The sequence below is a fragment of the Passer domesticus genome, chromosome 6, assembly GCF_036417665.1.
Source record: "Passer domesticus isolate bPasDom1 chromosome 6, bPasDom1.hap1, whole genome shotgun sequence".
NCBI classification, from domain to species: Eukaryota; Metazoa; Chordata; class Aves; order Passeriformes; family Passeridae; genus Passer; species Passer domesticus.
In genome coordinates, this window is record NC_087479.1 from 63,060,209 (window position 1) to 63,087,727 (window position 27,519).

The window sequence follows — 27,519 nt, forward strand, 5'->3', positions numbered from 1 at the left end:
TCTCTGGGGAAAGGCCATAGTTCAAGTCCAGGGCCGGGTGGCCCGGATTGGCCGGCTGTCTGTTGAAATTCCGAACGGATGAGGATGCCTCCCAGACCTAAGGTAACACCACAGGCAACTGTGGCTGGTTTGACAGTGCCAGGTGCCTCCTGCAAACTGACATCAGGAACCTGGCCTGGTGAGTTTTGTTTCTCTGGGGAAAGGTCATGGTTCATGTCCAGGGCACGGTGGACCGGAATGGCTGGATGCCTGCGGAAATTCCGAACGGATCAGTATACAGCTTAGATGCAAGGTGCCCCCACAGGCAACTGTGGCTGGTTTGACAGTGCCAAGTGCCTCCTGCAAACTGACATCAGGAATCTGGCCTGGTGACTTTCGTTTCTCTGGGGAAAGGCCATCGTTCGTGTCCAGTGCCCGGTGGCCTGGAGTGGCCGTCCGCCTGCTGAAATTCCGCACGGATGAGGATACCACAAGGATGCAAGATGCCCCCACAGGCAACTGTGGCTGGTTTGACAGTGCCAAGTGCCTCCTGCAAACTGACATCAGGAACCTGGCCTGCTGAGTTTTGTTTTTCTGGGGAAAGGCCATGGTTCCTGTGCAGGGCTCTGTGGCGAGTAGTGGCCGGGCGCCTGCTGAAAGTCCTCACGGTTGAGGATAGCTCCCAGATGCAAGGTGCCCCCATAGGCAACTGTGGCTGGTTTGACAGTGCCAAGTGCCTCCTGCAAACTGACATCAGGAACCTGGCCTGGTGCCTTTTGCTTCTCAGGGGAAATGCCATGGTTTGTGTCCAGGGCCTAGTGGCCAGTAGTGGCCGGTCGTCTGCTGAAATTCCTCACAATTTAGGATACCTCCGAGATGCAAGGTGCCCCCACAGGCAACAGTGGCTGGTTTAACAGTGCCAAGTGCCTCCTGCAAACTGACATCAGGAACCTGGCCTGGTGACTTTTGTTTCTCTGGGGAAACGCCATGATTCATGTCCAGTGCCCGGTGGCATGGAGTGGCCGGCTGCCTGCTGAAATTCCGAACAGATCAGGATGTCTCCCAGATGCAAGGGGCCCCCACAGGCAACTGTGGTTGGTTTGACAGTGCCAAGCGCCTTCTGCAAACTGACATCAGGAACCTGGCATGGTGACTTTTGTTTCTCTGGGGAAAGGCTATGGCTCGTGTCCTGGGCCCGGTGGCCCGGAGTGGCCGGCTGCCTGCTGAAATTCCGAACGGATCAGGATGCCTCCCAGATGCAAGGGGCCCCCACAGGCACCTGTGGCTGGTTTGACAGTGCCAAGTGCCTCCTGCAAACTGACATCAGGAACGTGGCCTGGTGACTTTGTTTCTCTGGGGCAAGGCCATCGTTCCACTTCTGAGCCCCGTAGCACGGAGTGGCTAGATGCCTGCTGAAATTCTGCACGGATCAGGATATCTCTCAGATGCAAGGCGCCCCCACAGGCACCTGTGGCTGGTTTGACAGTGCCAAGTGCCTCCTGCAAACTGACATCAGGAACCTGGCCTGCTGACTTTTGTTTCTCTGGGGAAACGCCATGATTCATGTCCAGTGCCCGGTGGCATGGAGTGGCCGGCTGCCTGCTGAAATTCCGAACAGATCAGGATGTCTCCCAGATGCAAGGGGCCCCCACAGGCAACTGTGGTTGGTTTGACAGTGCCAAGCGCCTTCTGCAAACTGACATCAGGAACCTGGAATGGTGACTTTTGTTTCCCAGGGGAAAGGCTATGGCTCGTGTCCTGGGCCTGGTGGCCCGGAGTGGCCGGCTGCCTGCTGAAATTCCGAACGGATCAGGATACCTCCCAGATGCAAGGGGCCTCCACAGGCAACTGTGGTTGGTTTGACAGTGCCAAGTGCCTCCTGCAAACTGACATCAGGAACCTGGCATGGTGACTTTTGTTTCCCAGGGGAAAGGCTATGGCTCGTGTCCTGGGCCCGGTGGCCCGGAGTGGCCGGCTGCCTGCTGAAATTCCGAACGGATCAGGATACCTCCCAGATGCAAGGGGCCCCCACAGGCAACTGTGGCTGGTTTGACAGTGCCAAGTGCCTCCTGCAAACTGACATCAGGAACCTGGCCTGGTGACTTTGTTTCTCTGGGGCAAGGCCATCGTTCCACTTCTGAGCCCCATAGCCCGGAGTGGCTAGATGCCTGCTGAAATTCTGCACGGATCAGGATATCTCTCAGATGCAAGGCGCCCCCACAGGCACCTGTGGCTGGTTTGACAGTGCCTAGTGCCTCCTGCAAACTGACATCAGGAACCTGGCCTGCTGACTTTTGTTTCTCAGGGGAAAGGCCATCGTTGTTATCCAGGGCACGGTGGACCGGAGTGGCCGGATGCCTGCGGAACTTCCGAACGGATCAGTATACCGCCTAGATGCAAGGTGCCCGCACAGGCAACTGTGGCTGGTTTGACAGTGCCTAGTGCCTCCTGCAAACTGACATCAGGAACCTGGCCTGGTGACTTTTGTTTCTCTGGGGAAAGGCCATCGTTCGTGTCCAGTGCCCGGTGGCCAGGAGTGGCCGGCTGCCTGCTGAAATTCCTCACGGTTGAGGATACCTCCCAGATGAAAGGAGCCCGCACAGGCAACTGTGGCTGGTTTGACAGTGCCAAGTGCCTCCTGCAAAATGACATCAGGAACCTGGCCTGGTGAGTTTTGTTTCTCTGGGGAAAGGCCATCGTTCGTGTCCAGTGCACGGCGGCCTGGAGTGGCCGGCTGCCTGCTGAAATTCCGAACGGATCAGGATAGCTCCCAGATGCAAGGTGCCCCCACAGGCAAATGTTGGTAGTTTGACAGTGCCAAGTGCCTCCTGCAAACTGACATCAGTGACCTGGCCTGGTGACTTTTGTTTCTCTGGGGAAAGGCCATGGTTCATGTGCAGTGCCCGGTGGCTAGTAGTGGCCGGCTGCCTGCTGAAATTCCGCACAGATGAGGATACCACCTAGAAGCAAATGCCCCCACAGGCACCAGTGGCTGGTTTAACAGTGCCAAGTGCCTCCTGCAAACTGACATCAGGAACCTGGCCTGCTGACTTTTGTTTCTCTGGGGAAACGCCATGATTCATGTCCAGTGCCCGGTGGCATGGAGTGGCCGGCTGCCTGCTGAAATTCCGAACGGATCAGGATGCCTCCCAGATGCAAGGGGCCCGCAAAGGCAACTGTGGTTGGTTTGACAGTGCCAAGTGCCTCCTGCAAACTGACATCAGGAACCTGGCCTGGTGACTTTTGTTTCTCAGGGGAAAGGCCATCGTTTTTATCCAGGGCACGGTGGACCGGAGTGGCCGGATGCCTGCGGAAATTCCGAACGGATCAGTATACCGCCTAGATGCAAGGTGCCCGCACAGGCAACTGTGGCTGGTTTGACAGTGCCAAGTGCCTCCTGCAAACTGACATCAGGAACCTGGCCTGGTGACTTTTGTTTCTCTGGGGAAAGGCCATCGTTCGTGTCCAGTGCCCGGTGGCCAGGAGTGGCCGGCTGCCTGCTGAAATTCCGCACGGATGAGGATACCACAAGGATGCAAGATGCCCCCACAGGCAACTGTGGCTGGTTTGACAGTGCCAAGTGCCTCCTGCAAACTGACATCAGGAACCTGGCCTGGTGACTTTTGTTTCTCTGGGGAAAGGCCATGGTTCCTGTGCAGGGCTTGGTGGCGAGTAGTGGCCGGCCGCCAGCTGAAATTCCTCACGGTTGAGGATACCTCCCAGATGAAAGGAGCCCGCACAAGCAACTGTGGCTGGTTTGACAGTGCCAAGTGCCTCCTGCAAACTGACATCAGGAACCTGGCCGGGGGAGTTTTGTTTCTCTGGGGAAAGGCCATCGTTCGTGTCCAGTGCACGGCGGCCTGGAGTGCCCGGCTGCCTGCTGAAATTCCGCACAGATGAGGATACCAGCTAGAAGCAAATGCCCCCACAGGCACCAGTGGCTGGTTTAATAGTGCCAAGTGCCTCCTGCAAACTGACATCAGGAACCTGGCCTGGTGACTTTTGTTTCTCTGGGGAAACGCCATGATTCATGTCCAGTGCCCGGTGACATGGAGTGGCCGGCTGCCTGCTGTAATTCCGAACGGATCAGGATGCCTCCCAGATGCAAGGGGCCCCCACAGGCAACTGTGGTTGGTTTGACAGTGCCAAGCGCCTTCTGCAAACTGACATCAGGAACCTGGCATGGTGACTTTTGTTTCCCAGGGGAAAGGCTATGGCTCGTGTCCTGGGCCCGGTGGCCCGGAGTGGCCGGCTGCCTGCTGAAATTCCAAACGGATCAGGATACCTCCCAGATGCAAGGGGCCCCCACAGGCACCTGTGGCTGGTTTGACAGTGCCAAGTGCCTCCTGCAAACTGACATCAGGAACCTGGCCTGGTGACTTTTGTTTCTCTGGGGAAAGGTCATGGTTCAAGTCCAGGGCCGGGTGGCCCGGATTGACCGGCTGTCTGTTGAAATTCCGCACGGATCAGGATGCCTCCCAGACCAAAGGTACCACCACAGGCGCCTGCGGCTGGTTTAACAGTGCCAAGTGCCTCCTGCAAACTGACATCAGGAACCTGGCCTGGTGCCTTTTGCTTCTCAGGGGAAATGCCATGGTATGTGTTCAGGGCCTAGTGGCAAGTAGTGGCCGGTCGCCTGATGAAATTCCTCACGATTTAGGATACCTCCGAGATGCAAGGTGCCCCCACAGGCAACAGTGGCTGGTTTAACAGTGCCAAGTGCCTCCTGCAAACTGACATCAGGAACCTGGCCTGGTGACTTTTGTTTCTCTGGGGAAACGCCATGATTCATGTCCAGTGCCCGGTGGCCCGGAGTGGCTGGCTGCCTGCTGAAATTCCGAACGGATCAGGATGCCTCCCAGATGCAAGGGGCCCCCACAGGCAACTGTGGTTGGTTTGACAGTGCCAAGCGCCTTCTGCAAACTGACATCAGGAACCTGGCATGGTGACTTTTGTTTCCCAGGGGAAAGGCTATGGCTCGTGTCCTGGGCCCGTTGGCCCGGAGTGGCCGGCTGCCTGCTGAAATTCCGAACGGATCAGGATACCGCCCAGATGCAAGCTGCCCCCACAGGCACCTGTGGCTGGTTTGATAGTGCCAAGTGCCTCCTGCAAACTGACATCAGGAACCTGGCCTGGTGACTTTTGTTTCTCTGGGGAATGGCCATGGTTCCTGTACAGGGCCCGGTGGCCTGGAGTGGCCGGCTGCCTGCTGAAATTCCGAACGGATGAGGATACCACAAGAATGCAAGATGCCCCCACAGGCAACTGTGGCTGGTTTGACAGTGCCAAGTGCCTCCTGCAAACTGACATCAGGAACCTGGCCTGGTGAGTTTTGTTTCTCTGGGGAAAGGCCATGGTTCCTGTGCAGGGCTTGGTGGCGAGTAGTGGCCGGCCGCCAGCTGAAATTCCTCACGGTTGAGGATACCTCCCAGATGAACGGAATCCGCACAGGCAACTGTGGCTGGTTTGACAGTGCCAAGTGCCTCCTGCAAACTGACATCAGCAACCTGGCCGGGGGAGCTTTGTTTCTCTGGGGAAAGGCCATGGTTCATGTCCAGTGCACGGCGGCCTGGAGTGGCCGGCTGCCTGTTGAAATTCCTCACGGTTGAGGATAGCTCCCAGATGCAAGCTGCCCCCACAGGCAACTGTTGGTAGTTTGACATTGCCAAGTGCCTCCTGCAAACTGACATCAGTGACCTGGCCTGGTGACTTTTGTTTCCCAGGGGAAAGGCTATGGCTCGTGTCCTGGGCCCGTTGGCCCGGAGTGGCCGGCTGCCTGCTGAAATTCCGAACGGATCAGGATACCTCCCAGATGCAAGGGGCCCCCACAGGCACCTGTGGCTGGTTTGACAGTGCCAAGCGCCTTCTGCAAACTGACATCAGGAACCTGGCCTGCTGACTTTTGTTTCTCTGGGGAAACGCCATGATTCATGTCCAGTGCCCGGTGGCATGGAGTGGCCGGCTGCCTGCTGAAATTCCAAACAGATCAGGATGTCTCCCAGATGCAAGGGGCCCCCACAGGCAACTGTGGTTGGTTTGACAGTGCCAAGCGCCTTCTGCAAACTGACATCAGGAACCTGGCATGGTGACTTTTGTTTCCCAGGGGAAAGGCTATGGCTCGTGTCCTGGGCCCGGTGGCCCGGAGTGGCCGGCTGCCTGCTGAAATTCCGAACGGATCAGGATACCTCCCAGATGCAAGGGGCCCCCACAGGCACCTGTGGCTGGTTTGACAGTGCCAAGTGCCTCCTGCAAACTGACATCAGGAACCTGGCCTGGTGACTTTTGTTTCTCAGGGGAAAGGCCATCGTTGTTATCCAGGGCACGGTGGACCGGAGTGGCCGGATGCCTGCGGAACTTCCGAACGGATCAGTATACCGCCTAGATGCAAGGTGCCCGCACAGGCAACTGTGGCTGGTTTGACAGTGCCTAGTGCCTCCTGCAAACTGACATCAGGAACCTGGCCTGGTGACTTTTGTTTCTCTGGGGAAAGGCCATAGATCGTGTACAGTGCCCGGTGGCCAGGAGTGGCCGGCTGCCTGCTGAAATTCCTCACGGTTGAGGATACCTCCCAGATGAAAGGAGCCCGCACAGGCAACTGTGGCTGGTTTGACAGTGCCAAGTGCCTCCTGCAAAATGACATCAGGAACCTGGCCGGGGGAGTTTTGTTTCTCTGGGGAAAGGCCATCGTTCGTGTCCAGTGCACGGCGGCCTGGAGTGGCCGGCTGCCTGCTGAAATTCCTCACGGTTGAGGATAGCTCCCAGATGCAAGGTGCCCCCACAGGCAAATGTTGGTAGTTTGACAGTGCCAAGTGCCTCCTGCAAACTGACATCAGTGACCTGGCCTGGTGACTTTTGTTTCTCTGGGGAAAGGCCATGGTTCATGTGCAGTGCCCGGTGGCTAGTAGTGGCCGGCTGCCTGCTGAAATTCCGCACAGATGAGGATACCACCTAGAAGCAAATGCCCCCACAGGCACCAGTGGCTGGTTTAACAGTGCCAAGTGCCTCCTGCAAACTGACATCAGGAACCTGGCCTGCTGACTTTTGTTTCTCTGGGGAAACGCCATGATTCATGTCCAGTGCCCGGTGGCATGGAGTGGCCGGCTGCCTGCTGAAATTCCGAAAGGATCAGGACGCCTCCCAGATGCAAGGGGCCCGCAAAGGCAACTGTGGTTGGTTTGACAGTGCCAAGTGCCTCCTGCAAACTGACATCAGGAACCTGGCCTGGTGACTTTTGTTTCTCAGGGGAAAGGCCATCGTTTTTATCCAGGGCACGGTGGACCGGAGTGGCCGGATGCCTGCGGAAATTCCGAACGGATCTGTATACCGCCTAGATGCAAGGTGCCCGCACAGGCAACTGTGGCTGGTTTGACAGTGCCAAGTGCCTCCTGCAAACTGACATCAGGAACCTGGCCTGGTGACTTTTGTTTCTCTGGGGAAAGGCCATCGTTCGTGTCCAGTGCCCGGTGGCCAGGAGTGGCCGGCTGCCTGCTGAAATTCCGCACGGATGAGGATACCACAAGGATGCAAGATGCCCCCACAGGCAACTGTGGCTGGTTTGACCGTGCCAAGTGCCTCCTGCAAACTGACATCAGGAACCTGGCCTGGTGAGTTTTGTTTCTCTGGGGAAAGGCCATGGTTCCTGTGCAGGGCTTGGTGGCGAGTAGTGGCCGGCCGCCAGCTGAAATTCCTCACGGTTGAGGATACCTCCCAGATGAAAGGAGCCCGCACAGGCAACTGTGGCTGGTTTGACAGTGCCAAGTGCCTCCTGCAAACTGACATCAGGAACCTGGCCGGGGGAGTTTTGTTTCTCTGGGGAAAGGCCATCGTTCGTGTCCAGTGCACGGCGGCCTGGAGTGCCCGGCTGCCTGCTGAAATTCCGCACAGATGAGGATACCAGCTAGAAGCAAATGCCCCCACAGGCACCAGTGGCTGGTTTAATAGTGCCAAGTGCCTCCTGCAAACTGACATCAGGAACCTGGCCTGGTGAGTTTTGTTTCTCTGGGGAAACGCCATGATTCATGTCCAGTGCCCGGTGGCATGGAGTGGCCGGCTGCCTGCTGAAATTCCGAACGGATCAGGATGCCTCCCAGATGCAAGGGGCCCGCACAGGCAACTGTGGTTGGTTTGACAGTGCCAAGTGCCTCCTGCAAACTGACATCAGCAACCTGGCCTGGTGACTTTTGTTTCTCAGGGGAAAGGCCATCGTTTTTATCCAGGGCACGGTGGACCGGAGTGGCCGGATGCCTGCGGAAATTCCGAACGGATCAGGATGCCTCCCAGATGCAAGGGGCCCCCACAGGCAACTGTGGTTGGTTTGACAGTGCCAAGTGCCTCCTGCAAACTGACATCAGGAACCTGGAATGGTGACTTTTGTTTCCCAGGGGAAAGGCTATGGCTCGTGTCCTGGGCCCGGTGGCCCGGAGTGGCCGGCTGCCTGCTGAAATTCCTCACGGTTGAGGATAGCTCCCAGATGCAAGCTGCCCCCACAGGCAACTGTTGGTAGTTTGACAGTGCCAAGTGCCTCCTGCAAACTGACATCAGTGACCTGGCCTGGTGACTTTTGTTTCTCTGGGGAAAGGCCATGGTTCATGTCCAGTGCCCGGTGGCTAGGAGTGGCCGGCTGCCTGCTGAAATTCCGCACAGATGAGGATACCACCTAGAAGCAAATGCCCCCACAGGCACCAGTGGCTGGTTTGACAGTGCCAAGTGCCTCCTGCAAACTGACATCGGGAACCTGGCCTGCTGTCTTTTGTTTCTCTGGGGAAACGCCATGATTCATGTCCAGTGCCCGGTGGCTTGGAGTGGCCGGCTGCCTACTGAAATTCCGAACGGATCAGGATACCTCCCAGATGCAAGGGGCCCCCACAGGCAACTGTGGCTGGTTTGACAGTGCCAAGTGCCTCCTGCAAACTGACATCAGGAACCTGGCCTGGTGACTTTTGTTTCTCTGGGGAAAAGCCATGGTTCAAGTCCAGGGCCGGGTGGCCCGGATTGGCCGGCTGTCTGCTGAAATTCCGCACGGATCAGGATGCCTCCCAGACCAAAGGTACCACCACAGGCGCCTGTGGCTGTTTTGACAGTGCCAAGTGCCTCCTGCAAACTGACATCAGGAACCTGGCCTGCTGACTTTTGTTTCTCTGTGGAATGGCCATGGTTCGTGTCAAGTGCCCCGTGGCCTGGAGTGGCCGGCTGCCTGCTGAAATTCCGAACGGATCAGGATACCACAAGGATGCAAGATGCCCCCACAGGCACCTGTGGCTGGTTTGACATTGCCAAGTGCCTCCTGCAAACTGACATGAGGAACCTGGCCTGGTGACTTTTGTTTCTCAGGGGAAAGGCCATGGTTGTTATCCAGAGCACGGTGGACCGGAGTGGCCGGATGCCTGCGGAAATTCCGAACGGATCAGTATACCTCCTAGATTCAAGGTGCCCCCACAGGCATCTGTGGTTGGTTTGACAGTGCCAAGTGCCTCCTGCAAACTGACATCAGGAACCTGGCATGGTGACTTTTGTTTCCCAGGGGAAAGGCTATGGCTCGTGTCCTGGGCCCGGTGGCCCGGAGTGGCCGGCTGCCTGCTGAAATTCCGAACGGATCAGGATACATCCAAGATGCAAGGGGCCCCCACAGGCACCTGTGGCTGGTTTGACAGTGCCAAGTGCCTCCTGCAAACTGACATCAGGAACCTGGCCTGGTGACTTTGTTTCTCTGGGGCAAGGCCATCGTTCCACTTCTGAGCCCCGTAGCCCGTAGTGCCTAGATGCCTGCTGAAATTCTGCACGGATCAGGATATCTCTCAGATGCAAGGCGCCCCCACAGGCACCTGTGGCTGGTTTGACAGTGCCAAGTGCCTCCTGCAAACTGACATCAGGAACCTGGCCTGCTGACTTTTGTTTCTCTGGGGAAACGCCATGATTCATGTCCAGTGCCCGGTGGCATGGAGTGGCTGGCTGCCGGCTGAAAATACGAACGGATCAGGATACCTCCCAGATGCAGGGGGCCCCCACAGGCACCTGTGGGTGGTTTGATAGTGCCAAGTGCCTCCTGAAAACTGACATCAGGAACCTGGCCTGGTGCCTTTTGCTTCTCAGGGGAAATGCCATGGTATGTGTTCAGGGCCTAGTGGCAAGTAGTGGCCGGTCGCCTGATGAAATTCCTCACGATTTAGGATACCTCCGAGATGCAAGGTGCCCCCACAGGCAACAGTGGCTGGTTTAACAGTGCCAAGTGCCTCCTGCAAACTGACATCAGGAACCTGGTCTGGTGACTTTTGTTTCTCTGGGGAAACGCCATGATTCATGTCCAGTGCCCGGTGGCCCGGAGTGGCTGGCTGCCTGCTGAAATTCCGAACGGATCAGGATGCCTCCCAGATGCAAGGGGCCCCCACAGGCAACTGTGGTTGGTTTGACAGTGCCAAGCGCCTTCTGCAAACTGACATCAGGAACCTGGCATGGTGACTTTTGTTTCCCAGGGGAAAGGCTATGGCTCCTGTCCTGGGCCCGTTGGCCCGGAGTGGCCGGCTGCCTGCTGAAATTCCGAACGGATCAGGATACCGCCCAGATGCAAGCTGCCCCCACAGGCAGCTGTGGCTGGTTTGATAGTGCCAAGTGCCTCCTGCAAACTGACATCAGGAACCTGGCCTGGTGACTTTTGTTTCTCTGGGGAATGGCCATGGTTCCTGTACAGGGCCCGGTGGCCTGGAGTGGCCGGCTGCCTGCTGAAATTCCGAACGGATGAGGATACCACAAGGATGCAAGATGCCCCCACAGGCAACTGTGGCTGGTTTGACAGTGCCAAGTGCCTCCTGCAAACTGACATCAGGAACCTGGCCTGGTGACTTTTGTTTCTCTGGGGAAAGGCCATGGTTCCTGTGCAGGGCTTGGTGGCGAGTAGTGGCCGGCCGCCAGCTGAAATTCCTCACGGTTGAGGATACCTCCCAGATGAACGGAATCCGCACAGGCAACTGTGGCTGGTTTGACAGTGCCAAGTGCCTCCTGCAAACTGACATCAGCGACCTGGCCGGGGGAGCTTTGTTTCTCTGGGGAAAGGCCATGGTTCATGTCCAGTGCACGGCGGCCTGGAGTGGCCGGCTGCCTGTTGAAATTCCTCACGGTTGAGGATAGCTCCCAGATGCAAGCTGCCCCCACAGGCAACTGTTGGTAGTTTGACATTGCCAAGTGCCTCCTGCAAACTGACATCAGTGACCTGGCCTGGTGACTTTTGTTTCCCAGGGGAAAGGCTATGGCTCGTGTCCTGGGCCCGTTGGCCCGGAGTGGCCGGCTGCCTGCTGAAATTCCGAACGGATCAGGATACCTCCCAGATGCAAGGGGCCCCCACAGGCACCTGTGGCTGGTTTGACAGTGCCAAGCGCCTTCTGCAAACTGACATCAGGAACCTGGCCTGCTGACTTTTGTTTCTCTGGGGAAACGCCATGATTCATGTCCAGTGCCCGGTGGCATGGAGTGGCCGGCTGCCTGCTGAAATTCCAAACAGATCAGGATGTCTCCCAGATGCAAGGGGCCCCCACAGGCAACTGTGGTTGGTTTGACAGTGCCAAGCGCCTTCTGCAAACTGACATCAGGAACCTGGCATGGTGACTTTTGTTTCCCAGGGGAAAGGCTATGGCTCGTGTCCTGGGCCCGGTGGCCCGGAGTGGCCGGCTGCCTGCTGAAATTCCGAACGGATCAGGATACCTCCCAGATGCAAGGGGCCCCCACAGGCACCTGTGGCTGGTTTGACAGTGCCAAGTGCCTCCTGCAAACTGACATCAGGAACCTGGCCTGGTGACTTTTGTTTCTCAGGGGAAAGGCCATCGTTGTTATCCAGGGCACGGTGGACCGGAGTGGCCGGATGCCTGCGGAACTTCCGAACGGATCAGTATACCACCTAGATGCAAGGTGCCCGCACAGGCAACTGTGGCTGGTTTGACAGTGCCTAGTGCCTCCTGCAAACTGACATCAGGAACCTGGCCTGGTGACTTTTGTTTCTCTGGGGAAAGGCCATAGATCGTGTACAGTGCCCGGTGGCCAGGAGTGGCCGGCTGCCTGCTGAAATTCCTCACGGTTGAGGATACCTCCCAGATGAAAGGAGCCCGCACAGGCAACTGTGGCTGGTTTGACAGTGCCAAGTGCCTCCTGCAAAATGACATCAGGAACCTGGCCGGGGGAGTTTTGTTTCTCTGGGGAAAGGCCATCGTTCGTGTCCAGTGCACGGCGGCCTGGAGTGGCCGGCTGCCTGCTGAAATTCCTCACGGTTGAGGATAGCTCCCAGATGCAAGGTGCCCCCAGAGGCAAATGTTGGTAGTTTGACAGTGCCAAGTGCCTCCTGCAAACTGACATCAGTGACCTGGCCTGCTGACTTTTGTTTCTCTGGGGAAAGGCCATGGTTCATGTGCAGTGCCCGGTGGCTAGTAGTGGCCGGCTGCCTGCTGAAATTCCGCACAGATGAGGATACCACCTAGAAGCAAATGCCCCCACAGGCACCAGTGGCTGGTTTAACAGTGCCAAGTGCCTCCTGCAAACTGACATCAGGAACCTGGCCTGCTGACTTTTGTTTCTCTGGGGAAACGCCATGATTCATGTCCAGTGCCCGGTGGCATGGAGTGGCCGGCTGCCTGCTGAAATTCCGAACGGATCAGGACGCCTCCCAGATGCAAGGGGCCCGCAAAGGCAACTGTGGTTGGTTTGACAGTGCCAAGTGCCTCCTGCAAACTGACATCAGGAACCTGGCCTGGTGACTTTTGTTTCTCAGGGGAAAGGCCATCGTTTTTATCCAGGGCACGGTGGACCGGAGTGGCCGGATGCCTGCGGAAATTCCGAACGGATCAGTATACCGCCTAGATGCAAGGTGCCCGCACAGGCAACTGTGGCTGGTTTGACAGTGCCAAGTGCCTCCTGCAAACTGACATCAGGAACCTGGCCTGCTGACTTTTGTTTCTCTGGGGAAAGGCCATCGTTCGTGTCCAGTGCCCGGTGGCCAGGAGTGGCCGGCTGCCTGCTGAAATTCCGCACGGATGAGGATACCACAAGGATGCAAGATGCCCCCACAGGCACCTGTGGCTGGTTTGACAGTGCCAAGTGCCTCCTGCAAACTGACATCAGGAACCTGGCCTGGTGAGTTTTGTTTCTCTGGGGAAAGGCCATGGTTCCTGTGCAGGGCTTGGTGGCGAGTAGTGGCCGGCCGCCAGCTGAAATTCCTCACGGTTGAGGATACCTCCCAGATGAAAGGAGCCCGCACAGGCAACTGTGGCTGGTTTGACAGTGCCAAGTGCCTCCTGCAAACTGACATCAGGAACCTGGCCGGGGGAGTTTTGTTTCTCTGGGGAAAGGCCATCGTTCGTGTCCAGTGCACGGCGGCCTGGAGTGCCCGGCTGCCTGCTGAAATTCCGCACAGATGAGGATACCAGCTAGAAGCAAATGCCCCCACAGGCACCAGTGGCTGGTTTAATAGTGCCAAGTGCCTCCTGCAAACTGACATCAGGAACCTGGCCTGGTGAGTTTTGTTTCTCTGGGGAAACGCCATGATTCATGTCCAGTGCCCGGTGGCATGGAGTGGCCGGCTGCCTGCTGAAATTCCGAACGGATCAGGATGCCTCCCAGATGCAAGGGGCCCGCACAGGCAACTGTGGTTGGTTTGACAGTGCCAAGTGCCTCCTGCAAACTGACATCAGCAACCTGGCCTGGTGACTTTTGTTTCTCAGGGGAAAGGCCATCGTTTTTATCCAGGGCACGGTGGACCGGAGTGGCCGGATGCCTGCGGAAATTCCGAACGGATCAGGATGCCTCCCAGATGCAAGGGGCCCCCACAGGCAACTGTGGTTGGTTTGACAGTGCCAAGTGCCTCCTGCAAACTGACATCAGGAACCTGGAATGGTGACTTTTGTTTCCCAGGGGAAAGGCTATGGCTCGTGTCCTGGGCCCGGTGGCCCGGAGTGGCCGGCTGCCTGCTGAAATTCCTCACGGTTGAGGATAGCTCCCAGATGCAAGCTGCCCCCACAGGCAACTGTTGGTAGTTTGACAGTGCCAAGTGCCTCCTGCAAACTGACATCAGTGACCTGGCCTGGTGACTTTTGTTTCTCTGGGGAAAGGCCATGGTTCATGTCCAGTGCCCGGTGGCTAGGAGTGGCCGGCTGCCTGCTGAAATTCCGCACAGATGAGGATACCACCTAGAAGCAAATGCCCCCACAGGCACCAGTGGCTGGTTTGACAGTGCCAAGTGCCTCCTGCAAACTGACATCGGGAACCTGGCCTGCTGTCTTTTGTTTCTCTGGGGAAACGCCATGATTCATGTCCAGTGCCCGGTGGCTTGGAGTGGCCGGCTGCCTACTGAAATTCCGAACGGATCAGGATACCTCCCAGATGCAAGGGGCCCCCACAGGCAACTGTGGCTGGTTTGACAGTGCCAAGTGCCTCCTGCAAACTGACATCAGCAACCTGGCCTGGTGACTTTTGTTTCTCTGGGGAAAAGCCATGGTTCAAGTCCAGGGCCGGGTGGCCCGGATTGGCCGGCTGTCTGCTGAAATTCCGCACGGATCAGGATGCCTCCCAGACCAAAGGTACCACCACAGGCGCCTGTGGCTGTTTTGACAGTGCCAAGTGCCTCCTGCAAACTGACATCAGGAACCTGGCCTGCTGACTTTTGTTTCTCTGTGGAATGGCCATGGTTCGTGTCAAGTGCCCCGTGGCCTGGAGTGGCCGGCTGCCTGCTGAAATTCCGAACGGATCAGGATACCACAAGGATGCAAGATGCCCCCACAGGCACCTGTGGCTGGTTTGACATTGCCAAGTGCCTCCTGCAAACTGACATGAGGAACCTGGCCTGGTGACTTTTGTTTCTCAGGGGAAAGGCCATGGTTGTTATCCAGAGCACGGTGGACCGGAGTGGCCGGATGCCTGCAGAAATTCCGAACGGATCAGTATACCTCCTAGATTCAAGGTGCCCCCACAGGCATCTGTGGTTGGTTTGACAGTGCCAAGTGCCTCCTGCAAACTGACATCAGGAACCTGGCATGGTGACTTTTGTTTCCCAGGGGAAAGGCTATGGCTCGTGTCCTGGGCCCGGTGGCCCGGAGTGGCCGGCTGCCTGCTGAAATTCCGAACGGATCAGGATACATCCAAGATGCAAGGGGCCCCCACAGGCACCTGTGGCTGGTTTGACAGTGCCAAGTGCCTCCTGCAAACTGACATCAGGAACCTGGCCTGGTGACTTTGTTTCTCTGGGGCAAGGCCATCGTTCCACTTCTGAGCCCCGTAGCCCGTAGTGCCTAGATGCCTGCTGAAATTCTGCACGGATCAGGATATCTCTCAGATGCAAGGCGCCCCCACAGGCACCTGTGGCTGGTTTGACAGTGCCAAGTGCCTCCTGCAAACTGACATCAGGAACCTGGCCTGCTGACTTTTGTTTCTCTGGGGAAACGCCATGATTCATGTCCAGTGCCCGGTGGCATGGAGTGGCTGGCTGCCGGCTGAAAATACGAACGGATCAGGATACCTCCCAGATGCAGGGGGCCCCCACAGGCACCTGTGGGTGGTTTGATAGTGCCAAGTGCCTCCTGAAAACTGACATCAGGAACCTGGCCTGGTGACTTTTGTTTCTCTGGGGAAAGGCCATGGTTCAAGTCCAGGGCCGGGTGGCCCGGATTGACCTGCTGTCTGTTGAAATTCTGCACGGATCAGGATGCCTCCCAGACCAAAGGTACCACCACAGGCACCTGTGGCTGGTTTGACAGTGCCAAGTGCCTCCTGCAAACTGACATCAGGAACCTGGCCTGGTGACTTTTGTTTCTCTGGGGAATGGCCATGTTTCGTGTCAAGTGCCCCGTGGCCTGGAGTGGCTGGCTGCCTGCTGAAATTCCGCACGGATGAGGATACCACAAGGATGCAAGATGCCCCCACAGGCACCTGTGGCTGGTTTGACAGTGCCAAGTGCCTCCTGCAAACTGACATCAGGAACCTGGCATGGTGACTTTTGTTTCTCAGGGGAAAGGCCATCGTTGTTATCCAGGGCACGGTGGACCGGAGTGGCCGGATGCCTGCGGAACTTCCGAAAGGATCAGTATACCGCCTAGATGCAAGGTGCCCGCACAGGCAACTGTGGCTGGTTTGACAGTGCCAAGTGCCTCCTGCAAACTGACATCAGGAACCTGGCCTGGTGACTTTTGTTTCTCTGGGGAAAGGCCATCATTCGTGTCCAGTGCCCGGTGGCCTGGAGTGGCCGGCTGCCTGCTGAAATTCCGCACGGATGAGGATACCAGAAGGATGCAAGATGCCCCCACAGGCAACTGTGGCTGGTTTGACAGTGCCAAGTGCCTCCTGCAAACTGACATCAGGAACCTGGCCTGGTGACTTTTGTTTCTCTGGGGAAAGGCCATGGTTCCTGTGCAGGACTTGGTGGCGAGTAGTGGCCGGCCGCCAGCTGAAATTCCTCACGGTTGAGGATACCTCCCAGATGAAAGGAGCCCGCACAGGCAACTGTGGCTGGTTTGACAGTGCCAAGTGCCTCCTGCAAACTGACATCAGCAACCTGGCCGGGGGAGTTTTGTTTCTCTGGGGAAAGGCCATCGTTCGTGTCCAGTGCACGGCGGCCTGGAGTGGCCGGCTGCCTGCTGAAATTCCTCACGGTTGAGGATAGCTCCCAGATGCAAGGTGCCCCCACAGGCAACTGTTGGTAGTTTGACAGTGCCAAGTGCCTCCTGCAAACTGACATCAGTGACCTGGCCTGGTGACTTTTGTTTCTCTGGGGAAAGGCCATGGTTCATGTCCAGTGCCCGGTGGCCTGGAGTGGCCGGCTGCCTGCTGAAATTCCGCACAGATGAGGATACCACCTAGAAGCAAATTCCCCCACAGGCACCAGTGGCTGGTTTAACAGTGCCAACTGCCTCCTGCAAACTGACATCAGGAACCTGGCCTGCTGTCTTTCGTTTCTCTGGGGAAACGCCATGATTCATGTCCAGTGCCCGGTGGCAAGGAGTGGCCGGCTGCCTGCTGAAATTCCGAACGGATCAGGATACCGCAAGGATGCAAGATGCCCCCACAGGCACCTGTGGCTGGTTTGACAGTGCCAAGTGCCTCCTGCAAACTGACATCAGGAACCTGGCCTGGTGACTTTTGTTTCTCAGGGGAAAGGCCATCGTTGTTATCCAGGGCACGGTGGACTGGAGTGGCCGGATGCCTGCGGAAATTCCGAACGGATCAGTATACCGCCTAGATGCAAGGTGCCCGCACAGGCACCTGTGGCTGGTTTGACAGTGCCAAGTGCCTCCTGCAAACTGACATCAGGAACCTGGCCTGGTGACTTTTGTTTCTCTGGGGAAAGGCCATGGTTCGTGTCCAGGGCCCGGTGGCCTGGAGTGGCCGGCTGCCTGCTGAAATTCCGCACGGATGAGGATACCACAAGGATGCAAGATGCCCCCACAGGCAACTGTGGCTGGTTTGACAGTGCCAAGTGCCTCCTGCAAACTGACATCAGGAACCTGGCCTGGTGACTTTTGTTTCTCTGGGGAAAGGCCATGGTTCCTGTGCAGGGCTTGGTGGCGAGTAGTGGCCGGCCGCCAGCTGAAATTCCTCACGGTTGAGGATACCTCCCAGATGAAAGGAGCCCGCACAGGCAACTGTGGCTGGTTTGACAGTGCCAAGTGCCTCCTGCAAACTGACATCAGCAACCTGGCCGGGGGAGTTTTGTTTCTCTGGGGAAAGGCCATCGTTCTTGTCCAGTGCACGGCGGCCCGCAGTGGCCGGCTGCCTGCTGAAATTCCGAACGGATCAGGATACCTCCCAGATGCAAGGGGCCCCCACAGGCACCTGTGGCTGGTTTGACAGTGCCAAGTGCCTCCTGCAAACTGACATCAGGAACCTGGCCTGGTGACTTCTGTTTCTCTGGGGAAAGGCCATAGTTCAAGTCCAGGGCCGGGTGGCCCGGATTGGCCCGCTGTGTGTTGAAATTCCGAACGGATGAGGATGCCTCCCAGACCTAAGGTAACACCACAGGCAACTGTGGCTGGTTTGACAGTGCCAGGTGCCTCCTGCAAACTGACATCAGGAACCTGGCCTGGTGAGTTTTGTTTCTCTGGGGAAAGGTCATGGTTCATGTCCAGGGCACGGTGGACCGGAATGGCTGGATGCCTGCGGAAATTCCGAACGGATCAGTATACAGCCTAGATGCAAGGTGCCCCCAAAGGCAACTGTGGCTGGTTTGACAGTGCCAAGTGCCTCCTGCAAACTGACATCAGGAATCTGGCCTGGTGACTTTCGTTTCTCTGGGGAAAGGCCATCGTTCGTGTCCAGTGCCCGGTGGCCTGGAGTGGCCGTCCGCCTGCTGAAATTCCGCACGGATGAGGATACCACAAGGATGCAAGCTGCCCCCACAGGCAACTGTGGTTGGTTTGACAGTGCCAAGTGCCTCCTGCAAACTGACATCAGGAACCTGGCCTGCTGAGTTTTGTTTTTCTGGGGAAAGGCCATGGTTCCTGTGCAGGGCTCTGTGGCGAGTAGTGGCCGGGCGCCTGCTGAAAGTCCTCACGGTTGAGGATAGCTCCCAGATGCAAGGTGCCCCCATAGGCAACTGTGGCTGGTTTGACAGTGCCAAGTGCCTCCTGCAAACTGACATCAGGAACCTGGCCTGGTGCCTTTTGCTTCTCAGGGGAAATGCCATGGTTTGTGTCCAGGGCCTAGTGGCCAGTAGTGGCCGGTCGTCTGCTGAAATTCCTCACAATTTAGGATACCTCCGAGATGCAAGGTGCCCCCACAGGCACCTGTGGCTGGTTTGACAGTGCCAAATGCCTCCTGCAAACTGACATCAGGAACCTGGCCTGGTGACTTTTGTTTCTCTGGGGAAACGCCATGATTCATGTCCAGTGCCCGGTGACATGGAGTGGCCGGCTGCCTGCTGAAATTCCGAACGGATCAGGATGCCTCCCAGATGCAAGGGGCCCCCACAGGCAACTGTGGTTGGTTTGACAGTGCCAAGCGCCTTCTGCAAACTGACATCAGGAACCTGGCCTGCTGACTTTTTTTTCCCAGGGGAAAGGCTATGGCTCGTGTCCTGGTCCCTGTGGCCCGGAGTGGCCGGCTGCCTGCTGAAATTCCAAACGGATCAGGATACCTCCCAGATGCAAGGGGCCCCCACAGGCACCTGTGGCTGGTTTGACAGTGCCAAGTGCCTCCTGCAAACTGACATCAGGAACCTGGCCTGGTGACTTCTGTTTCTCTGGGGAAAGGCCATGGTTCAAGTCCAGGGCCGGGTGGCTAGGATTGGCCGGCTGTCTGTTGAAATTCCGAACGGATGAGGATGCCTCCCAGACCTAAGGTAACACCACAGGCGCCTGTGGCTGGTTTGACAGTGCCAGGTGCCTCCTGCAAACTGACATCAGGAACCTGGCCTGGTGACTTTTGTTTCTCTGGGGAATGGCCATGTTTCGTGTCAAGTGCCCCGTGGCCTGGAGTGGCCGGATGCCTGCGGAAATTCCGAACGGATGAGTATACCGCCTAGATGCAAGGTGCCCCCACAGGCAACTGTGGCTGGTTTGACAGTGCCAAGTGCCTCCTGCAAACTGACATCAGGAACCTGGCCTGGTGACTTTTGTTTCTCTAGGGAAAGGCCATGGTTCGTGTCCAGGGCCCGGTGGCCTGGAGTGGCCGGCTGCCTGCTGAAATTCCGCACGCATGAGGATACCACAAGGATGCAAGATGCCCCCACAGGCAACTGTGGCTGGTTTGACAGTGCCAAGTGCCTCCTGCAAACTGACATCAGGAACCTGGCCTGGTGACTTTTGTTTCTCTGGGGAAAGGCCATGGTTCCTGTGCAGGGCTTGGTGGCGAGTAGTGGCCGGCCGCCAGCAGAAATTCCTCACGGTTGAGGACACCTCCCAGATGAAAGGAGCCCGCACAGGCAACTGTGGCTGGTTTGACAGTGCCAAGTGCCTCCTGCAAACTGACATCAGCAACCTGGCCGGGGGAGTTTTGTTTCTCAGGGGAAAGGCCATCGTTCGTGTCCAGTGCACGGCGGCCCGCAGTGGCCGGCTGCCTGCTGAAATTCCGAACGGATCAGGATACCTCCCAGATGCAAGGGGCCCCCACAGGCACCTGTGGCTGGTTTGACAGTGCCAAGTGCCTCCTGCAAACTGACATCAGGAACCTGGCCTGGTGACTTCTGTTTCTCTGGGGAAAGGCCATAGTTCAAGTCCAGGGCCGGGTGGCCCGGATTGGCCGGCTGTCTGTTGAAATTCCGAACGGATGAGGATGCCTCCCAGACCTAAGGTAACACCACAGGCAACTGTGGCTGGTTTGACAGTGCCAGGTGCCTCCTGCAAACTGACATCAGGAACCTGGCCTGGTGACTTTTGTTTCTCTGGGGAAAGGTCATGGTTCATGTCCAGGGCACGGTGGACCGGAATGGCTGGATGCCTGCGGAAATTCCGAACGGATCAGTATACAGCCTAGATGCAAGGTGCCCCCACAGGCAACTGTGGCTGGTTTGACAGTGCCAAGTGCCTCCTGCAAACTGACATCAGGAATCTGGCCTGGTGACTTTCGTTTCTCTGGGGAAAGGCCATCGTTCGTGTCCAGTGCCCGGTGGCCTGGAGTGGCCGTCCGCCTGCTGAAATTCCGCACGGATGAGGATACCACAAGGATGCAAGATGCCCCCACAGGCAACTGTGGCTGGTTTGACAGTGCCAAGTGCCTCCTGCAAACTGACATCAGGAACCTGGCCTGCTGAGTTTTGTTTTTCTGGGGAAAGGCCATGGTTCCTGTGCAGGGCTCTGTGGCGAGTAGTGGCCGGGCGCCGGCTGAAAGTCCTCACGGTTGAGGATAGCTCCCAGATGCAAGGTGCCCCCATAGGCAACTGTGGCTGGTTTGACAGTGCCAAGTGCCTCCTGCAAACTGACATCAGGAACCTGGCCTGGTGCCTTTTGCTTCTCAGGGGAAATGCCATGGTTTGTGTCCAGGGCCTAGTGGCCAGTAGTGGCCGGTCGCCTGATGAAATTCCTCACAATTTAGGATACCTCCGAGATGCAAGGTGCCCCCACAGGCAACAGTGGCTGGTTTAACAGTGCCAAATGCCTCCTGCAAACTGACATCAGGAACCTGGCCTGGTGACTTTTGTTTCTCTGGGGAAACGCCATGGTTCATGTCCAGTGCCCGGTGACATGGAGTGGCCGGCTGCCTGCTGAAATTCCGAACGGATCAGGATGCCTCCCAGATGCAAGGGGCCCCCACAGGCAACTGTGGTTGGTTTGACAGTGCCAAGCGCCTTCTGCAAACTGACATCAGGAACCTGGCATGGTGACTTTTGTTTCCCAGGGGAAAGGCTATGGCTCGTGTCCTGGGCCCTGTGGCCCGGAGTGGCCGGCTGCCTGCTGAAATTCCAAACGGATCAGGATACCTCCCAGATGCAAGGGGCCCCCACAGGCACCTGTGGCTGGTTTGACAGTGCCAAGTGCCTCCTGCAAACTGACATCAGGAACCTGGCCTGGTGACTTCTGTTTCTCTGGGGAAAGGCCATGGTTCAAGTCCAGGGCCGGGTGGCTAGGATTGGCCGGCTGTCTGTTGAAATTCCGAACGGATGAGGATGCCTCCCAGACCTAAGGTAACACCACAGGCGCCTGTGGCTGGTTTGACAGTGCCAGGTGCCTCCTGCAAACTGACATCAGGAACCTGGCCTGGTGACTTTTGTTTCTCTGGGGAATGGCCATGTTTCGTGTCAAGTGCCCCGTGGCCTGGAGTGGCCGGATGCCTGCGGAAATTCCGAACGGATCAGTATACCGCCTAGATGCAAGGTGCCCCCACAGGCAACTGTGGCTGGTTTGACAGTGCCAAGTGCCTCCTGCAAACTGACATCAGGAACCTGGCCTGGTGACTTTTGTTTCTCAGGGGAAAGGCCATCGTTCGTGTCCAGTGCCCGGTGGCATGGAGTGGCCGGCTGCCTGCAGAAATTCCGCACGGATGAGGATACCACAAGGATGCAAGATGCCCCCACAGGCAACTGTGGCTGGTTTGAGAGTGCCAAGTGCCTCCTGCAAACTGACATCAGGAACCTGGCCTGGTGAGTTTTGTTTCTCTGGGGAAAGGCCATGGTTACTGTGCAGGGCTTGGTGGCGAGTAGTGGCCGGCCGCCAGCTGAAATTCCTCACGGTTGAGGATACCTCCCAGATGAAAGGATCCCGCACAGGCAACTGTGGCTGGTTTGACAGTGCCAAGTGCCTCCTGCAAACTGACATCAGCAACCTGGCCTGGTGACTTTTGTTTCTCTGGGGAAAGGCCATCGTTCGTGTCCAGTGCACGGCGGCCTGGAGTGGCCGGCTGCCTGCTGAAATTCCTCACGGTTGAGGATAGCTCCCAGATGCAAGGTGCCCCCACAGGCAACTGTTGGTAGTTTGACAGTGCCAAGTGCCTCCTGCAAACTGACATCAGTGACCTGGCCTGGTGACTTTTGTTTCTCTGGGGAAAGGCCATGGTTCATGTCCAGTGCCCGGTGGCTAGGAGTGGCCGTTCGCCTGCTGAAATTCCTCACGATTTAGGATACCTCCGAGATGCAAGGTGCCCCACAGGCAACAGTGACTGGTTTGACAGTGCCAAGTGCCTCCTGCAAACTGACATCAGGAACCTGGCCTGCTGAGTTTTGTTTTTCTGGGGAAAGGCCATGGTTCCTGTGCAGGGCTTGGTGGCGAGTAGTGGCCGGGCGCCTGCTGAAATTCCTCACGGTTGAGGATACCTCCCAGATGAAAGGAGCCCGCACAGGCAACTGTGGCTGGTTTGACAGTGCCAAGTGCCTCCTGCAAACTGACATCAGCAACCTGGCCCGGGGAGTTTTGTTTCTCTGGGGAAAGGCCATCGTTCGTGTCCAGTGCCCGGCGGCCTGGAGTGGCCGGCTGCCTGCTGAAATTCCTCACGGTTGAGGATAGCTCCCAGATGCAAGGTTCCCACATAGGCAACTGTGGCTGGTTTGACAGTGCCAAGTGCCTCCTGCAAACTGACATCAGGAACCTGGCCTGGTGCCTTTTGCTTCTCAGGGGAAATGCCATGCTTCATGTCCAGGGCCTAGTGGCCAGTAGTGGCCGGTCGCCTGCTGAAATTCGTAACGATTTAGGATACCTCCGAGATGCAAGGTGCCCCCACAGGCAACAGTGGCTGGTTCGACAGTGCCAAGTGCCTCCTGCAAACTGACATCAGGAACCTGGCCTGGTGCCTTTTGCTTCTCAGGGGAAATGCCATGCTTCATGTCCAGGGCCTAGTGGCCAGTAGTGGCCGGTCGCCTGCTGAAATTCGTAACGATTTAGGATACCTCCGAGATGCAAGGTGCCCCCACAGGCAACAGTGGCTGGTTCGACAGTGCCAAGTGCCTCCTGCAAACTGACATCAGGAACCTGGCCTGGTGACTTTTGTTTCTCTGGGGAAACGCCATGATTCATGTCCAGTGCCCGGTGGCATGGAGTGGCTGGCTGCCTGCTGAAATTCCGAACGGATCAGGATGCCTCCCAGATGCAAGGGGCCCCCACAGGCAACTGTGGTTGGTTTGACAGTGCCAAGTGCCTCCTGCAAACTGACATCAGGAACCTGGCCTGGTAACTTTTGTTTCTCTGGGGAAAGGCCATCGTTCGTGTCCAGGGCCTGGTGGCCTGGATTGGCCGTCCGCCTGCTGAAATTCCACACGGACCAGGATGCCTCCTGACCGAAAGTACCACTATATGCACCTGTCTCTGGTTTGACAGTGCCAAGTGCCTCCTGCAAACTGACATCAGGAACCTGGCCTGGTGACTTTTGTTTCTCTGGGGAATGGCCATGGCTCATGTCCAGTGCCCGGTGGCAAGGAGTGGCCGGCTGCCTGCTGAAATTCCGCATAGATGAGGATACCACCTAGAAGCAAATGCCCCCACAGGCAACAGTGGCTGGTTTGACAGTGCCAAGTGCCTCCTGCAAACTGACATCAGCATCCTGGCCTGCTGAGTTTTGTTTCTCAGGGGAAAGGCCATCGTTCCTCTCTAGGGCCCGGTGGCCCAGAGTGGCCGGATGCCTGCTGAAATTTCGAACGAATCAGGATACCACCTAGATGCAAGGAGCCCGCACAGGCAAATGTGGCTGGTTTGACAGTGCCAAGTGCCTCCTGCAAACTGACATCAGCAACCTGGCCTGGTAACTTTTGTTTCTCTGGGGAATGGCCATGGTTTCTGTACAGGGCCTGGTGGCCAGTAGTGGCCGGCCGACTGCTGAAATTCCTCACGGTTGAGAATACCTCCCAGATGCAAGGTGCCCCCACAGGCACCTGTGGCTGGTTTGACAGTGCCAAGTGCCTCCTGCAAACTGACATCAGGAACCTGGCCTGGTAACTTTTGTTTCTCTGGGGAAAGGCCATCGTTCGTGTCCAGGGCCTGGTGGCCTGGAGTGCCCGGCTGCCTGCTTAAATTTCGCACGGACCAGGATGCCTCCTGACCGAAAGTACCACTATATGCACCTGTGTCTGGTTTGACAGTGCCAAGTGCCTCCTGCAAAATGACATCAGGAACCTGGCCTGGTGACTTTTGTTTCTCTGGGGAATGGCCATGGTTTCTGTACAGGGCCTGGTGGCCAGTAGTGGCTGGCCGCCTTCTGAAATTCCTCACGGTTGAGAATACCTCCCAGATGCAAGGTGCCCCCACAGGCACCTGTGGCTGGTTTGACAGTGCCAAGTGCCTCCTGCAAACTGACATCAGGAACCTGGCCTGGTAACTTTTGTTTCTCTGGGGAAAGGCCATCGTTCGTGTCCAGGGCCTGGTGGCCTGGAGTGGCCGTCCGCCTGCTGAAATTCCGCACGCACCAGGATGCCTCCTGACCGAAAGTACCACTATATGCACCTGTGGCTGGTTCGACAGTGCCAAGTGCCTCCTGCAAACTGACATCAGGAACCTGGCCTTGTGACATTTTTTTCTCTGGGGAAACGCCATGATTCATGTCCAGTGCCCGGTGGCATGGAGTGGCCGGCTGCCTGCTGAAATTCCTCACGGATCAGGACGCCTCCCAGATGTAAGGGGCCTCCACAGGCAACTGTGGTGGGTTTGACAGTGCCAAGCGCCATCTGCAAACTGACATCAGGAACCTGGCATGGTGACTTTTGTTTCTCAGGGGAAAGGCTAAGGCTCGTGTCCTGGGCCCGGTGGCCCGGAGTGGCTGGCTGCCTGTTGAAATTCCGAACGGATCAGGATACCTCCCAGATGCAGGGGGCCCCCACAGGCACCTGTGGCTGGTTTGACAGTGCCAAGTGCCTCCTGCAAACTGACATCAGGAACCTGGCCTGGTGACTTTTGTTTCTCTGGGGAAAGGCCATCGTTGTTATCCAGGGCACGGTGGACCGGAGTGGACGGATGCCTGCGGAAATTCCGAATGGATCAGTATACCTTCTAGATGCAAGGTGCCCCCACAGGCACCTGTGGCTGGTTTGACAGTGCCAAGTGCCTCCTGCAAGCTTACATCAGGAACCTGGCCTGGTGAATTTGTTTCTCTGGGGAAAGGCCATCGTTCTTGTCCAGGTCCTGGTGGCCCAGAGTGGCCGGCCGCCTGCTGAAATTCCTCACGGTTGAGGATACCACCTAGAAGCAAGTGCCCCCACAGTCACCTGTGGCTGGTTTGACAGTGCCAAGTGCCTCCTGCAAACTGACATCAGGAACCTGGCCTGCTGACTTTTTTTTCTCAGGGGAAAGGCCATCGTTCCTATCCAGGGCCCGGTGGCCCGGAGTGGCCGGATGCCTGCTGAAATTCTGAATGGATCAGTATACCGCCTAGATGCATGGTGCCCGCACAGCCAAATGTGGCTGTTTGACAGTGCCAAGTGCCTCCTGCAAACTGACATCAGGAACCTGGCCTGGTAACTTTTGTTTCTCTGGGGAAAGGCCATCGTTCGTGTCCAGGGCCTGGTGGCATGGATTGGCCGTCCGCCTGCTGAAATTCCACACGGACCAGGATGCCTCCTGACCGAAAGTACCACTATATGCACCTGTCTCTGGTTTGATAGTGCCAAGTGCCTCCTGCAAACTGACATCAGGAACCTGGCCTGGTGACTTTTGTTTCTCTGGGGAATGGCCATGGCTCATGTCCAGTGCCCGGTGGCAAGGAGTGGCCGGCTGCCTGCTGAAATTCCGCATAGATGAGGATACCACCTAGAAACAAATGCCCCCACAGGCAACAGTGGCTGGTTTGACAGTGCCAAGTGCCTCCTGCAAACTGACATCAGGAACCTGGCCTGCTGACTTTTGTTTCTCTGGGGAAAGGCCATGGTTCATGTTCAGTGCCCGGTGGCATGGAGTGGCCGGCTGTCTGCTGAAATTCCGCATGGATGAGGACGCCACCAGGATGAAAGATGCCTCCACAGGCACCTGTGGCTGGTTTGACATAGCCTAGTGCCTCCTGCAAACTGACATCAGGAACCTGGCCTGGTAACTTTTGTTTCTCTGGGGAAAGGCCATCGTTCGTGTCCAGTGCCCGGTGGCAAGGAGTGGCCGTCCGCCTGCTGAAATTGCGCACGCACCAGGATGCCTCCTGACCGAAAGTACCACTATATGCACCTGTGGCTGGTTTGACAGTGCCAAGTGCCTCCTGCAAACTGACATCAGGAACCTGGCCTGGTGACATTTGTTTCTCTGGGGAAAGGCCATTGTTCGTTTCCAGGGCCCGGTGGCCCTGAGTGGCCGGATGCCTGCTGAAATTCCGAATGGATCAAGATGCCTCCGAGATGGAAAGTGCCCCCACAGGCAACTGTGGCTGGTTTGACAGTGCCAAGTGCCTCCTGCAAACTGACATCAGCATCCTGGCCGGCTGAGTTTTGTTTCTCAGGGGAAAGGCCATCGTTCCTCTCTAGGGCCCGGTGGCCCAGAGTGGCCGGATGCCTGCTGAAATTTCGAACGGATCAGGATACCGCCTAGATGCAAGGTGCCCGCACAGGCAAATGTGGCTGGTTTGACAGTGCCAAGTGCCTCCTGCAAACTGACATCAGCAACCTGGCCTGGTAACTTTTGTTTCTCTGGGGAATGGCCATGGTTTCTGTACAGGGCCTGGTGGCCAGTAGTGGCCGGCCGACTGCTGAAATTCCTCACGGTTGAGAATAGCTCCCAGATGCAAGGTGCCCCCACAGGCACCTGTGGCTGGTTTGACAGTGCCAAGTGCCTCCTGCAAACTGACATCAGGAACCTGGCCTGGTAACTTTTGTTTCTCTGGGGAAAGGCCATCGTTCGTGTCCAGGGCCTGGTGGCCTGGAGTGCCCGGCTGCCTGCTTAAATTTCGCACGGACCAGGATGCCTCCTGACCGAAAGTGCCACTATATGCACCTGTGTCTGGTTTGACAGTGCCAAGTGCCTCCTGCAAAATGACATCAGGAACCTGGCCTGGTGACTTTTGTTTCTCTGGGGAATGGCCATGGTTTCTGTACAGGGCCTGGTGGCCAGTAGTGGCTGGCCGCCTGCTGAAATTCCTCACGGTTGAGAATACCTCCCAGATGCAAGGTGCCCCCACAGGCACCTGTGGCTGGTGTGACAGTGCCAAGTGCCTCCTGCAAACTGACATCAGCAACCTGGCCTGGTGACT